The sequence below is a fragment of the Mobula birostris genome, chromosome X (assembly GCF_030028105.1).
Source record: "Mobula birostris isolate sMobBir1 chromosome X, sMobBir1.hap1, whole genome shotgun sequence".
NCBI classification, from domain to species: Eukaryota; Metazoa; Chordata; class Chondrichthyes; order Myliobatiformes; family Myliobatidae; genus Mobula; species Mobula birostris.
The window spans coordinates 49,737,358-49,751,452 of NC_092402.1; the positions used below are offsets into that span (position 1 = coordinate 49,737,358).

Below are 14,095 nucleotides of genomic sequence, written 5' to 3' on the forward strand. Positions count from 1 at the left end.
TTTGATTACATAGAATCTTACCAACTGGTATGCTTGATTGGTTATGATCATTTCAATGGGTTTTAATGGGTACATTTAATGTCAGAGAAATGTATACAATATGCATCCTGAAACAATTCTTCTTTGCAAACATCCACAAAAACAGAGGAGTGCCCCAAAGAATGAACGACAGTTAAACGTTAGAACCCTGAAGCCCCCCCCCAGCTCCCCCCTCCCACGCACAAGCAGCAGCAGAGCAACGATCCCCCTCCCCCACCAGCAACAAAGCAACGGCACACCCCACCCCCACCCACCGAGCAGTTAAGCGTGCAGCAAAGCATCATTTCCGACTAATGTGTGTCTGATTGGATAAAATCTCAGGGAACTGGTACACGTGACTGGATAGAATTAGAGGCAACTAATAATTTTGACTGATAGAATCATTACCAGCTCATATATATCTGCTTGGATAGAATTAAAGCCACTAGTATATAACTAATAGGGCAGGATTGTAACCAACTAACACATCCATGATTGGATTCATAGCCAATAGTACACTTGGCTGATGGAATTGATACATATCTGGTTGGGTAGAATTGAAGCAAATTAGTTCATTTGATTAGACAGTTTCATCACCAGCTGATACATATATGATTGAAACATTTGCAGCTAACTAATATAATTGGCTGTTTGGAACTTTGACCTAAGCACTGAATTCAGTTTTATGCTGTGAAAGAGAATAGACGGTTAGTTAAGAAAAAAATGTCACTTTTAACGGAAACCAAACTGATCACAAAGTTGTCTCTCTACTCAGAGTGTACCTTTACAAAGTGAAATAAAAAGCAGTTGTTATGCACTGTGTTTCTATGGTTTTATGGTAGCTAAATTACTGAACTAGAATCTGGAAGTACGCCAGTGACAGGATGAATCTCAACATATTAGCCGACGAACTTAAAGCTGTCATTAAATAAGCATTAAATTTCTTGTTAAGATAAAATCAATAATAGCAACCATTAAATTAATGTTGTTGTAAAAATCCATCTGGTTCACTAATATCCTTCAGGGAAAGGAATCTGCCATCCTTACCCCATCTGGTTAATATGTGACTCCAGACCCATCAATATGGTTGTCCACTCTGAAATGGCCAAGATGGAAATGAGAGATACCCAATAAATGCCAGCTTTACTAGCGTTATCTACCTCCCAAGAGCAAATAAATAAAATAAAATTTGAGCAACACACCCTCCTAAAATTGAATTCCAGCCCATTAAGATGAGAGTTGTTGCTTCACTGTTTTGTAGTGATGTAGGACTAGGTTCCACCTGGTGTTGGCTCTGCTTCCATGTGAAACTACCAGCATTTCGCACTTAGACCAAATAAATACTTTATTTGAAAAGCAATTTAATCATCGTGAGCCACAAAGGTGTTTCGTAGGGATGGTCACTTGGGTACAGTGATGCCATCTTACCGAGGATGCCTCACTGCAGGGTGGTGGAGTAATGGAAGATTCCTTATTTGTGGAAATGCATGAAGTTACAGCAGAAAATCTGTCAGATACTAAGAAACTGGAGCATTAATCAGTAAGTATTGATCATTATATTTTCTGTTTTAAGAATTTTATCTGAAAGGTACAATGAAGAAAAATGGCAGGGGGATGCAAAATGATTGGGATATTACAGTAACGATGTAAGGTGGCCTCATTTTGAATATCTTGGGTATAAGATTACCAAATTTTTTTGTCACTTGTACACCCATTACCAGCAACACCAGTAAATGATGTGTACTGAGCGGTTTTGCGTCAATAGAATCGATCGTCTCAGGAGTAAGGCTCATTAATGGAAGCGCTAATCACGTCAAGACAGCAGGACACCAGATGTGTTTTGATGAAAAGTCATTGGCCTGAAGCATAAACTGTATCATGAGGAGCCTAGATAAGGTGGATGGCCAATTGTTTCCCCAGAGTAGGGGAGAATAAACCCAGAGGGCATGGACTTAAGGTGAGAGGAAATATTTAAAAGGAAGCTTTTTCCTTACAGAGGGTGGTGGGTAATGGAACCAGAGGAATGTAGAAATGGGCACAGTTACAACATTTAAGACATTTGAACAGTGCATGGGTAGGAAAGGTTCAGAGGGTTATGGGCCAAATGCAAGCACATGCATGGGATGAGCTGAGATGGAAATCTTGGTTGGTATAGATGAGTTGGGCTGCAGGGCCTGTATCCATGGCGATAACTCTATGGCTCTAAAGATGGGCGACTAATATAGACAGAGAAAGAAAAGGACTTGAAGTTGTAGAATCGAGTACTGGCTGCAGAAGGCTGAAACGCTCCCAGACAGACAATGAGCGTCTGTTCCTCCAGCTTGCACTGGGCTTCACTGTAACAGTGCAGGAGCTCAGAGCCCAATAGGTCAGACAGGAGTGGGACAGGGAATTCAAGTGGCAGGCAACAGAAAGCTCTGCATCACTCCTGCAAATTGAATGCGGGTGCTCTGCGAAGTGGTCATCCAATTTGTGCTTGGTTTCTACAGTATAGAGGAGAGCACATTGTGAATCTAGTCCACCAGAGTGAAAGAAGACTGCTCCACTGGGGGGGCGGGGGGGAGTGGTGTTCAGAGTTTGAAATTATGGGTCATCTTTTCAGAACAGAGACGAGGAGACAATGGTGAACCTCTGAAGTTCTTTACCAATTACTGAGCATGTTCAAGATAGATCAATAGATTGTCAGGTATTAAGGAGTGATGAGATATGAACTTAGTGCAGGAAAATGGTGCTGAGCTAAAAGATCAGCCATGATCGTACTGAGTGCCTCTTACTGCTTCTGTTCCTTGAGTTTTTATGTCGTCCCCTCATTTGGTAGTTTCCATAAGAGGGAGCTCTGTGTGGGGAATGAGGGCATATTGGACCTTAAGTCCAATCCTCTGTTTCCAGGATGAAACACAATAATTCAGCTGGTATTAATTCACATTGAAGCTTCTGCTTAAGGCATGATGGATCACAGCCTGGCAGCTCCTCTAGCAACATGCCCCTGGATCTCATGGTCGTTGAACAGGAGGGAAGGCTTATTTCTCGGTTCTCCTGAAGAGACTGTCTCTGCCAGAGGTACCTTGCAATGTCCCTCAAGCAGCCTTTTCTTCACCTGGCAGAGTCTAGATTTTCCATTCTCCACTATTTTAGCGCTGGACTGAAAGAAATCCATTTGATTGGGTTGATATTATCATTATAATAGAGTTAGAAAGGCTTGGCTGAATCTATGAATGTGGGGCAGAACTGTCAAGTCTAATCTTCTCTTCCTAACAAGCACTGTCAAGACCTTCTCTAAGTGGCTTGCTTATGTGTGATGATCCTATTTGTTTCACACTCAGTTCCTGTATTATCTCCAATTCATTATAAACCACACCATGGGAGAACTGTATATCTACAAGTAAATACGTTGTCTGCTTTTACGATCTTTTTTTTCCCCTTTTGCACCATTCTTTGAGTTTTCTATACTGATGAAAATACTCCTCATTCCATTGTAGGCTTACTGCACCCTTTCTCTATTTTACACTGGTTCTGCCCGTTAGAGTGATTAACATCCCATCCAATTATTTCTGATTGCAATACAAAGAATCATTCATGAGACGCTGATGTTGTTAACAGTGCCAGCGTTTATTGTCTGCTCTTAATTGCCTCTAAACTAAGAAGGGTAGTTGAGAGTCATCCACTTTGGAGTTGCCCGCAGCCCAAGCTGGATAAGGACATTAGTGAACCAAACTGCTTTCCCACATCTCAGAAATTTGCCTCCATGTTTGCTTTCCTATTACCCTCTGCCTGAGTACTCTGAGTTCTTTTGCACAACATGAACTTCCCCAGCCTTGGCTCACTTGAGAGAGATCAGTGAGCACCTGGTATCCTGGTATCACACCTCACCTTGTTTGTTCATCTTCTGGCAACACTCTACTCAGCTATGATAGTCTGTAGCGATCTTGCCACCCTCTCCCAACACCTTTCCTTTATCAATCTCCATCTTTATCTTGCCTGAAAAGCATCTGTAGCTAGTTCTCAATTTGGGCGAAGCTAATTTTCCATGGCTACAATACCCTTGACTGTCACATGAAGAATTCAGGAAGTTTGAAACCTTTACCGACTATTTGATTTTTGGTTGCATTTTTTGTTTCTATATGTTTCTGTTACACATTTCAGAAAATTTAATTTCCTAGTAGCAATGTGAGCCTAACTGGCTTTTTTAGTTCTTATGGACTTGCTCTAGACTCCCATTACGAATGTAGGAATCACATTAGCTATCCACCAGCTCTCAGACACTCTCCCTTTCTAAGGAATTTCTAAATATGCATTAACAATTCCTCTGCTATGTTCTCTTCGTGTTAATCAATGATATCCTCTTTTCTATCTTAAGTTTCTTTAACTACCTTTTTGATCTTTTCATCTTTTGATCTTGATCGGCACAGTTTTGTGGACCGAAGGGCCTGTATTGTGCTATAGGTTTTATTTATGTTTCTATCTCACTCCATGGTCCCATTGTTAACAACAGCATCAAAGTTCCATCTATTGCTTTGCTGTCCTTGCCTGTGATTGATTTTACTTGTCCTTCCTTTTGTGACCCTGCTTGGTTACTGATTTTCCCTTTATTATTTACATGTCCATCAAATACTTTATTATCTTGCTTTTTTTTTTGTTAGGAAATGTAGAAGAGGTTTGACCCAAAAGCAGAGCAGTGGGGATGATTTAGCAATGAGCAGTAACTTTAATAATTAACTGCAAAATAACAGGCCACGAGGGGCCACAAAACAAGAGAGAACAGATAACTGAAGGCTAAGAGCCACAGGTTGAGCTGGGTTTAAATAGGCTGCAGGTGACGAGTTGGAAATCAGTGACAGGTGATTCCTGTTAGCTGGACGGAGACTTGGAGATGCCTGCCTGGGCAGGCCTGACAGGACCCCCCCCCCCCACCATCACCACCACCACCACCCCCAAACTTCCATGGCTGTCGCCTGACAGTCCAGGACAATCTGGATGGGTCCAGTGGAACTCCTTGATGAGCAATGGATCCAAGATGACAAGATGAAACTGGATGGCAGTCAAGACCTCTCCTCTGAGCTGTACCCTTCACAGTCGACTGCACACCCCGTCCATGACAACATGAATTCATTAACCAGTGAACCGTGTACACTGGACTACCTTCCACCATCCTAGGTTCCAGAGGTGCAGGCTTGAGTGGGTTGAGTAGCCCATGGACAACAGGCTTGAGGCAGGACACATGGAAGGTAGCTGTGATCCTAAGGGACTGTGGCAACTGGAGATGGAAAAATGACTGGATATATGAAGCAGGACGAGAGCTTGTGAGAGATGGTGCGTAGGGAAAAGATCTTGGGTGGACAGCCAGACACAGCCCCAAGGCCGGAGTATTCTGGCTGGACTTCAACAGCAGATGGCCTGGCGGCAGTAGGCATAGATGGCGGCTAGGATGGCCCTCCAAGCATTCCAGCAGTGGTGATCCAGGATCCTGGTGGATGTGGCCTCCACTGTTGGCTCCTCCAATGGGAATAATGGGGGTTGGTAGCCATAAAGCACTTCAAAGGGTGACATACCTGTGGCAGAGGAGATGTGTAGATTGTGGGGACAGTTCAGCCCAGAGCAAATACTTCTTCCATGTGGAAGGGTTCGAGGAGGTGAAGTATCACAGAAACTTCTCCACTTACTGATTAGCTCTTTCTGATTTGCCCATTGTTCTGTGCATGATAGCCAAAGGAAAAATTCACTGAGGTGCCAAGGAGGGAGCAATGGGAGATGAATTGTGGGCATCGCTCTGACAAAATGTCCTGGGGGATGCTGTGGAGGTGAACTACATGTTGGAGAACCAGGTCTGCAATCTCAGTGTCTGATGGAAGTTTGGAGAGAGCGATGAAGTGGACTGCCTTGGAGAACTGATCCATCGTCATCATGATCACTGTGGCCCCATCGGCATGTGGCAAACCTGTGATGAAATCTATGGCAATGTGGGACTATGGGCATCGAGGGATGGGCAGGAACCCAGAGGTCTGCTGGAATTGGACTGGGCACATTGAGGGCAGGCAGTGACGAACTGAGGTACATCTGTGATCATGGTGAGCCACCAGAACTGGCATCACAGGAGGTCAAGAGTCCATCATGCACCTGGATGACCAAAAAGGGTGAGGAGTGGACGCACTGGAGTGCCTCAGAGTACACTGTCGCCAGTGCGCACATGCAGCTGTCAGGTGTGTTTCCCGGAGCAGCCTTGTGCTGCAGAGCCTGACAGATCTGGTTCTCAAGGTCCCAGACGATCAGGGCGAGGAGCTGGCAGGATGGAATGATGGGCTGAGGGTCGGTCTCCATTTCCACTGGGTCAAACTGTCATGATAGGGCATCCACCTTAGTGCGCTATTAGAGCCAGGTCAGTAGAAGACGGTGAAGCTGAATTGCTCAAAGAAGACGGCCCAGCGAGCTCAACATGGGTCGAGTTGGTGGATCTGTTGAATGGGTATGAGATCCTGGTGGTCAGTCCAGATCAGGAAGGGCTCAGTGTTTCCCATCAGCCAATTCACCATTTCTCCAAGGCCCACTTAAAGGCGAGTGAATGAAGCCGTGCTGTAGCACCTTGATGTAGTCACTCATGGCTTGGGTCCCAGGAGGGGAGAACAGATGACTTCAGGGAGGGATGGTGCTGGGGAGGAGGTCAATCACCCAGTCACATGGTCTGTGTGGCAGCATGGTCTGGCTTACCTTTTACCGAAGGTGATGGCTATATCGTGGTATTCCTGCGGGAATTCGGTGAGGTCAAGGATTTCCTCTGCCTCCATGGATTAACGGGGTGAATTCCTCTGAGGGTGCAGGCAGGTGGTCCAGCTGGAGGGTCCCCAACTCAGCAAGGGACTGGGAGGAGATTACCAGATAGAAGGTTCCTCCTCTCTACCTGGTGGTGCTGGTTCTTGAACAGAGTGAACATTTGATGTGTGGGTGATTGCCTACTCTGCAATAAACACACAAGTTGTTTCTCCACTGACAGTCCCACTCTTGGGGGGTTAAGGGAGCTCTCCCTAACTGCATGGGTTCCAGGGGTGTTGCTGATGAGGGTCCTGCAGCCTGAAATAGTCCTGGGAACCAGGGTTTTGGCTGACGATTGAGGGTCTTTCCATAAGACGCTTGTCAATATGGAGAGCTAGGGTGATGAGGTTTTCGAGGTCGGTGAGCATCTCCCGGGTAGACAGCTCGTCTGAGAGGCCATGATGGTAATGGGCCAGCAGTACTTCCATATTCCAGCTGCACTCTGCGAGAGGGCCCGAAATTCCATGGTGTAAACCACCACAGAGCATAAGCCTTGATGTAGGTGAAATATCTGATCCACTGCCTCGTTTCCACGTCTCGGGTGGTCAAAATCCTGATGCATCCTTATAATTTCAGGAAATGTGGAAGAGGCCTGACCCAGACACAGGGCAGCGGAGATGGTTTATCGGTGAGCAATCTCTTTCATAAAAAAAACTTCAAAATAAGAAGCCACGAGGGGCCACAAGGCAAGAGAGAACAGATACTTGACAAGGTAACTGAAGGCTAGGAGCAACTGGTTGAGAATGGCTGGTTTGATGAGTGAACAACGGACTGCGGATGAGAGGTGGGTTTAAATAGGCTGCAGGTGATGAGTTGGAAATGAGTGACTCCTGTTAGATGGATGGAGACTGTGACTGTGGTGGGGGTGGGGGGTACCAGCCTGTGCCGGACTGACAGTTTTTTTGATTTGATCTAATAATTTCTCCTTCATATCATTTTATAAGTTATTTCCTCTGTATCAAATGCTTTATTCATTTTAAGTACTTTTGTACCTTTTGTTCAGTTTGGACTTTAATCTCTTGGCTTCGTTCCTTCCTTTGTAGGACCCCATTTGCTGATTTCTTTTTAGAATCAATCCCTCTAATTCAAAAACCTTCTAATATGTTATAAAATGCTGGCATATAAATATACTTAACATATTACACCCTTTCAAATACTTAAGCATTTCCAAATATTTACCACTGCTCCTCTGACTACTTGAAAAATATTTATTTCCTGTTTACCTTCCCTGATCTATTGTCTCCATTTTATTATTATGGTCTTTGTCTTATTTATGTCATTGTCAATTATTAAATTAAATCTTCTTATGTTGTGATCACTATTGCTTTCATGTTCCCCATACACTTCTCCTATCTGCTCTGTTTAATTCTCTATTATTAGAGCAATAGTGATTCCTTACTTGTTGGGCTACTTATACATTGGTTAAGAAGCCCTGAAGACATTGTAAAAGTTCTTGTTTATTTTCCTATATTCCTATTTTTTCTTGGCACTTTATTTGAGGTTGTTTGCCTACGTAGTTCTTCCTTCTGAGTTTAGAGAGTTTGTATAAAACCCATAATAGAATCACTTCTTGGACTTTATTCCAAATCTACTTGTTTCTGTTTTCATTTTAATATTAATTTTGGCCTTCAGTTTAAACTGTTGGTTGTTATTGCTAACTATGAAGTTGGCAGTGAGGGGACCTGGATACGAGGCGACTAAATATTAAATGCAAAGCTCAAACAGCAACTTGGAGAGCAAAGCCAGAGCCTCCCACTGCCCCTTCGCACCCAGTACATCAGCTGGCTGAGCTGAACCATGCAGGCTCCAAGAGTCCCAGGTTAGATTCCCACTGAGTGTTAGCCAGAGCAGGGCAGAGACCCTGGCTCATACTTGCAGCTCGAAGAACACAAATGAGGAGGGACTGACATAGCAGGGAACTGCACCCAGGAGTGGAGAGGACCACAGAGGCACATACTTATTAAAAGATTTAAAAATTGCAGCTGTGCATTACTGCGGGCTCACAGAGGAACAATTGCAAGAAATCTAAGCCATCAATTAAAATAATAAAATTGTGTTTTTGTAAAAAGAGACAGGCAGTTCAATACACTGTTAAGCCTTGTGCTGAATTAAAGAATACGTTTTGGAAGCAGGAACATTCAGTATTAACTAATGATCCTTAAAAATGAAATTCAAAATAACATGATTTTAATACCTACTGTTTTCATGTTATGAAGAGCTGATCTTGTCAAACTCACAGCTGTGGAGAATTGCACTGGGATTTGCATTGCCCATTATGTGCTTTTCTATTTAATAGTGTCCTGTGGCCATAGGGCAGTTAGTCAGCTGCAGTCCAAACCCATTTGCAGTTAAGTGGCCCTGTCCTAACAGACAGGGGTCACAACCCCATATTTCTGTCCCAACATAACATCATCTGCTTCCCAAAGGATTTGGCTCCAACTGCAAACAAACACTTCACAATGTAGAAAGGGCAAGAACCCTTTTAAGCAACTCCAAAAGGTTATTTGACGCACTGTTTTTTTTTAAAATGGAAACCCTGCTGCCTAAATTCACCCGAAATGAACCTTTATATTTACTCGTACAGTGGAAGGCTTTGACTGTCCATTGGCATTGCAGGGGTTTTTTTTTGTGGAATGAAGGTTATATATAGACAGGCCAGACCAGACAGGGACAGCACATTGTTTTCCTGAAAGAAGAATATTTGGGTTTTTATGCAACCCAGCAGATTCAAGGTCACTATGACTAAGAGCAGCATTCTCAGATTTAAACTGAATATAAATTCTGAGAGCCTCTGAATAATTAACCCAGTAATGTGCACCTTACACAATGCCTCTCCTTTCCCTGCCAGTGGTAGAGGGACGGCGTTTGCTGCTGAACTTGGAGTGGCCCTGTGCAGTAGACCTTGCCTTTGGGGGTCAGGGATCCATGGAGGCCAATGACAAGATATTGGCAGGCTGCTTGAGCCACCAGACAGATTGTAGTATTCTGCCACAGCAGTCCATGAAGTAAAAGCCTTTTTAAAAATTTTAAACATCTTACAGGGAAGAAAATAAAGATCAGCACACTAAACAATGGGTTTCCTCTGGGTACCTTGGTTTCCTTCCACAGCCCAGAGCCATCTGGGTCGGTAGGCTGAGTGACTACTGTGAATTGCCTCCAGCGTGTAGGCAATGGGTAGAACCTGGAGGGGTTGGTGGGAATGTAGGGAGGTTAATGTAAATATAGGTGCTTAGTGGTTGGCGTGGACTCAGTGGGCTGGAGAGCCTGTTTCCTTTCTGTGATGTACAGAGAGATTACTTAACTAGGGAACTGTGAAGGTATTCACTTCAGAATGCTGAAAGGGGCGATGAAGGCGTGATGGTTAATATAGTTGCTTCAGTTAATTCTGTTCCTATTCTGTACATTATTCCCTTTAAGTCTGTCGAATTTTGTTCTCAGTACAATGAAATATTTACACAGATAAGATAGACAGACACCCTGTGTAATACTACCATCACTTCTTATCTGGACAGTGTGAATGTGCACCCATTATTGAATAATATTACAGTAATTCTTGCACTACCATCTTATCAGTCTGAACTTGTAAATCTTGTAAATGTTGACATATTTGACTTGTAAATCTTGTACATCTTATTTTTAAGGTAACTTGTTTTTGTTATTCTTTCTAATTCTTTTCTAATATTTGTAAATTTGCGCACTTGTAATGCTACTGAGACACCGTAATTTCTTTTGGTATCAATAAAGTATTTATCTATCTATCTAAGGACTATTCATTGAATGTAGAGAGCAGTGGGGTGAAAAATGATGTCCAGGGTATCCTTTATCTTGCCGCATCCAGGAGAAGTCTCACCTGCCCTGTCCAGGAAGAGAGGGTTTGAAAGCAGAGGTGGGAAATAGGTGAGATATGGTAAACTCTGGGTGGAAGCCATGGCTCAGGAGGAATGAAGCACTTCAGGTGCACCTGTATGGAAAGTCTTATGATCAGAACAGATACAACAGAGATGGACGGACTGGGAGAATGGAATGAGACAGGGTCAAGTATGATCGCGGTAGCCATGAGAGACTATGGGCAAGTATCTGTATTCGTCAATTCATCCTTTACAGTTTCTGCCATCTTTAATGAGCTTCCACCACCAGGCACAGCATCTCCTTTCAGCATTTCCAAAGCACTGCTCCCTCCACATTTCCAGGTCTGCTCTTCCACCTCCACCAACCACTCCTCCTCCCTCCCCTCACTGCACTTCCCCAAGCTATTCAAGCGATGCAACACTTTCCCCTTCACCTTCCCTTCCACCATCCAGGGAGTCAGAACAGTCTTTCCAGGCAAAGCCGTTCTTGCATTTCTTCCAGTCATGTGTACTGCATTCAGTATTCATCGTGTGGCCTCCTCTACACTGAAGAAACCAAACATAGATTGGGGGATCATTTTATAAAACGGGGGCAGTCCACAGGGGCAACCATTACCTACCACTGTAATTCTCCATCCCACTCTCACTCTGACCACTCATGGCCTCCTGAAATTTCCAACAAAGCCCAATATAGCTTGAGGAAGTGCACCTCGTCTTCTGTCAGAGCATGTTGCAGCCTTTTGGACATATTAAATTCAATAACTTCAAGTAACTTGCTTTCTCTGCTTCTATCAGGCGTGTCCTGACTGCGGTGGGACGTTGATCTGAAATGCTGGCTCTGTATTTTTCTCACCATCAGCAACACTGAAGTTTCCTACTCTCCACAGTCCCTGTCTTTGTGTTCGTGCCCTCATTTCACTCACATCTACATTCCTTTGTTTATGCTTTCATCAACCTTTTAACTACATCTACAGATTCAAAACCCTCACACTAGTACGGGTGAGAAATATTTTAAGTGTTGGTTAGATCTGACACAGGATCCAAGACCCCACAAATTTCGAAAAGAATTGTGGGGCTGCAGATATGAAGGAAAGGGTAAGTTACTCAATTATTTCAATTTAATTTAATGGTTTCAGTTATTAATAGGTAATATTGGGTGATTTTCATTAACTTTACTTTTAAATATCTAATTTCTTACTAACAAAGTAAGCTTCTTCCTCCTTTTCCATTTTAGGAAGTGTCTCAACAGCTTATTTCAAAATCATTTGCCTCACTTAGAGACATAACTAGAAACGACTGCTTATTTATGAACTAAAACTCAGGAGTTTGATATAATTACTGAACATAATATTGGTGTTAGATTAGCATGCAATGCTACAGTCTAAAGGTTCCTAATATGCATATCATTGCATGAAAAAGACTTAGAAATGACGCCGTGTCTTGGAAATGACTTGTGCTTAATATTTGCACATGACCTGTAGCTTAAAAAGACAGTTTGTATCGCACAGAGTACACACACACACACACACACACACTTGTATGTTAAGTTGGAGGTTGCACAAACAATAGTTTAAACTATTTATAACTTATGTGCAAGCTTTAATTTGAAGTGATCAATTGCGATTTGCACATGTTTAACAAGCTGAAAATGATTTTGCGATTTGCACATGCAGGCTACATGGATTGCAAACTGATGTACTGACTATAGCCTAGAAGCGGCTGATGGACATGTTTGCAATGAAGAAGCTTATGTAGAAATGAAAACCATCACTTCCGAGATATCTAGCGCTTAATATGACATTTTGCAATTTACACAAATGACCATTTGTGATTTGCACAAGCAAGAAAGATTAGTGTAATTTAAGTTGACTACAATTTACGTACATACTCTACAGCTTAAAATGATGGATTTCAATTTGCACACGTGATCTATAAGCATAAATGATGGACTGCAAGTTACATTAATAAATGATAGCTTAAGACGATAAATTACAATGCACTACAAGATTAAAATGTCTTTTTGCAATTTATATTCATGAAAATCATGTACATCTGTAGCTTAAGTTAACCATTTGTGATTTACAATCTTTAAGCTCAAAACAACTATTTGCAGTTTAAATGAGTAATCTATAATTTAAATTATTTTGTAATCTACAGATGCAAATCTAATTATTCTCCCAAGATCACTTTGGTCTATCTGCATCAAGCATTTATTACTCTATTATTTTTCTCTTTCTGTGCAAACTGTTTAAGTTAGCATTTATAGGAATATTAGTGCTATGCAACTTGGGGGAACAGAAAATTCCTTTGGGTAGCATCTACAAACTGTGAAGACACCACTTGTATCTTGGTATTTTTCTCCTGCTTAGCCTGTCAGAAGAGCCCTGGGGAACTCCCTCTTCACTATCGTCTCCTGTATACTAATACCTGTCCTGATCCTTTGATGTCAGATTACTGGTTACATCAGCTCTCCTCCAGTTGTCTTCCTGAGCTTGAGACTCTGGAAGGCATTTTCACAACAGCTTCTCTAGACTATATCGGTGATGAACCAGGAAACAGCCGGATTCACTCATTAATGACTAACAGCAGACTCACAATACTTACAAAGTCATCTATCTCTTCAATTTGGTAGACAATGATAGTCAAGTATTTGTTTTATTTCGTTTCATCCTCTTTCTCTCTCTGATAGATTTAGAGAAACTGCTCAAACTTACAAGAGTGAGATATGATTTCTGAAAAGTTATCTTACCAAATGAAATGTAAATAAAGGTCCATTAACTCCTCCCCAAGAGTTGTCAATCAAGCAATATCAGACAGAACCTCTGTGATTATAGTGGTTGGATTACATTCAGGAAATGCTGGAAATACTTGGCAGGTCATGCTGCATGTGTGGAGAGGGAATCTGTTAATGTTTCATGGTTGATGGCCTTTTGTCAAATGAAAGATCATCAGATTGAGGTGTTTGCTCTTGTGTTAACCTGTGGTATGTGGTTTTGCTGGGGTAGGGGTTCTTTCCCCTCTATCTCTCTCCTTTGCAGGGGATATTGACCTGAAAGCATTGACTCTGTTCCTTTCCCTGCAGACACAGCCTGACTTGCAGAGTGTTTCCAGAATAGCTCCTACTTGCTGACATTGTAAATTCAAGATTAATTCACAAAAAGTTCCAGAATCATTATAACCAAACCTAATCCTCTCAGGCAGACAGTAGAGGGAGGACTACATTTGGTTATAATTATCCTGGCACTTTTTGTGAATTAATCTTGAAGTTACAATGTCAGTAAGTAAGACCTGTCTTGATACAGCATCAGTCATGACCTCCTGATGTCCCCAAGTGCTTTCTAGCTAATAGAGTTTTTGAGGTCCTGCCACTGTTGTGATGTAGGAATAACAAGCCTCTACACTATAAGTGCTTTCTGTCACAGGCA

The 14,095-nt window shown here is 42.5% G+C and overlaps 1 protein-coding gene across 1 annotated transcript in view; it reads right to left on the reverse strand.

The window, feature by feature from the left end:
- Nucleotides 1-14,095, reverse strand: part of LOC140191902 (growth/differentiation factor 11-like) — a 29,357-nt gene that overhangs the window by 8,239 nt on the left and 7,023 nt on the right. The window lies entirely within an intron of this gene.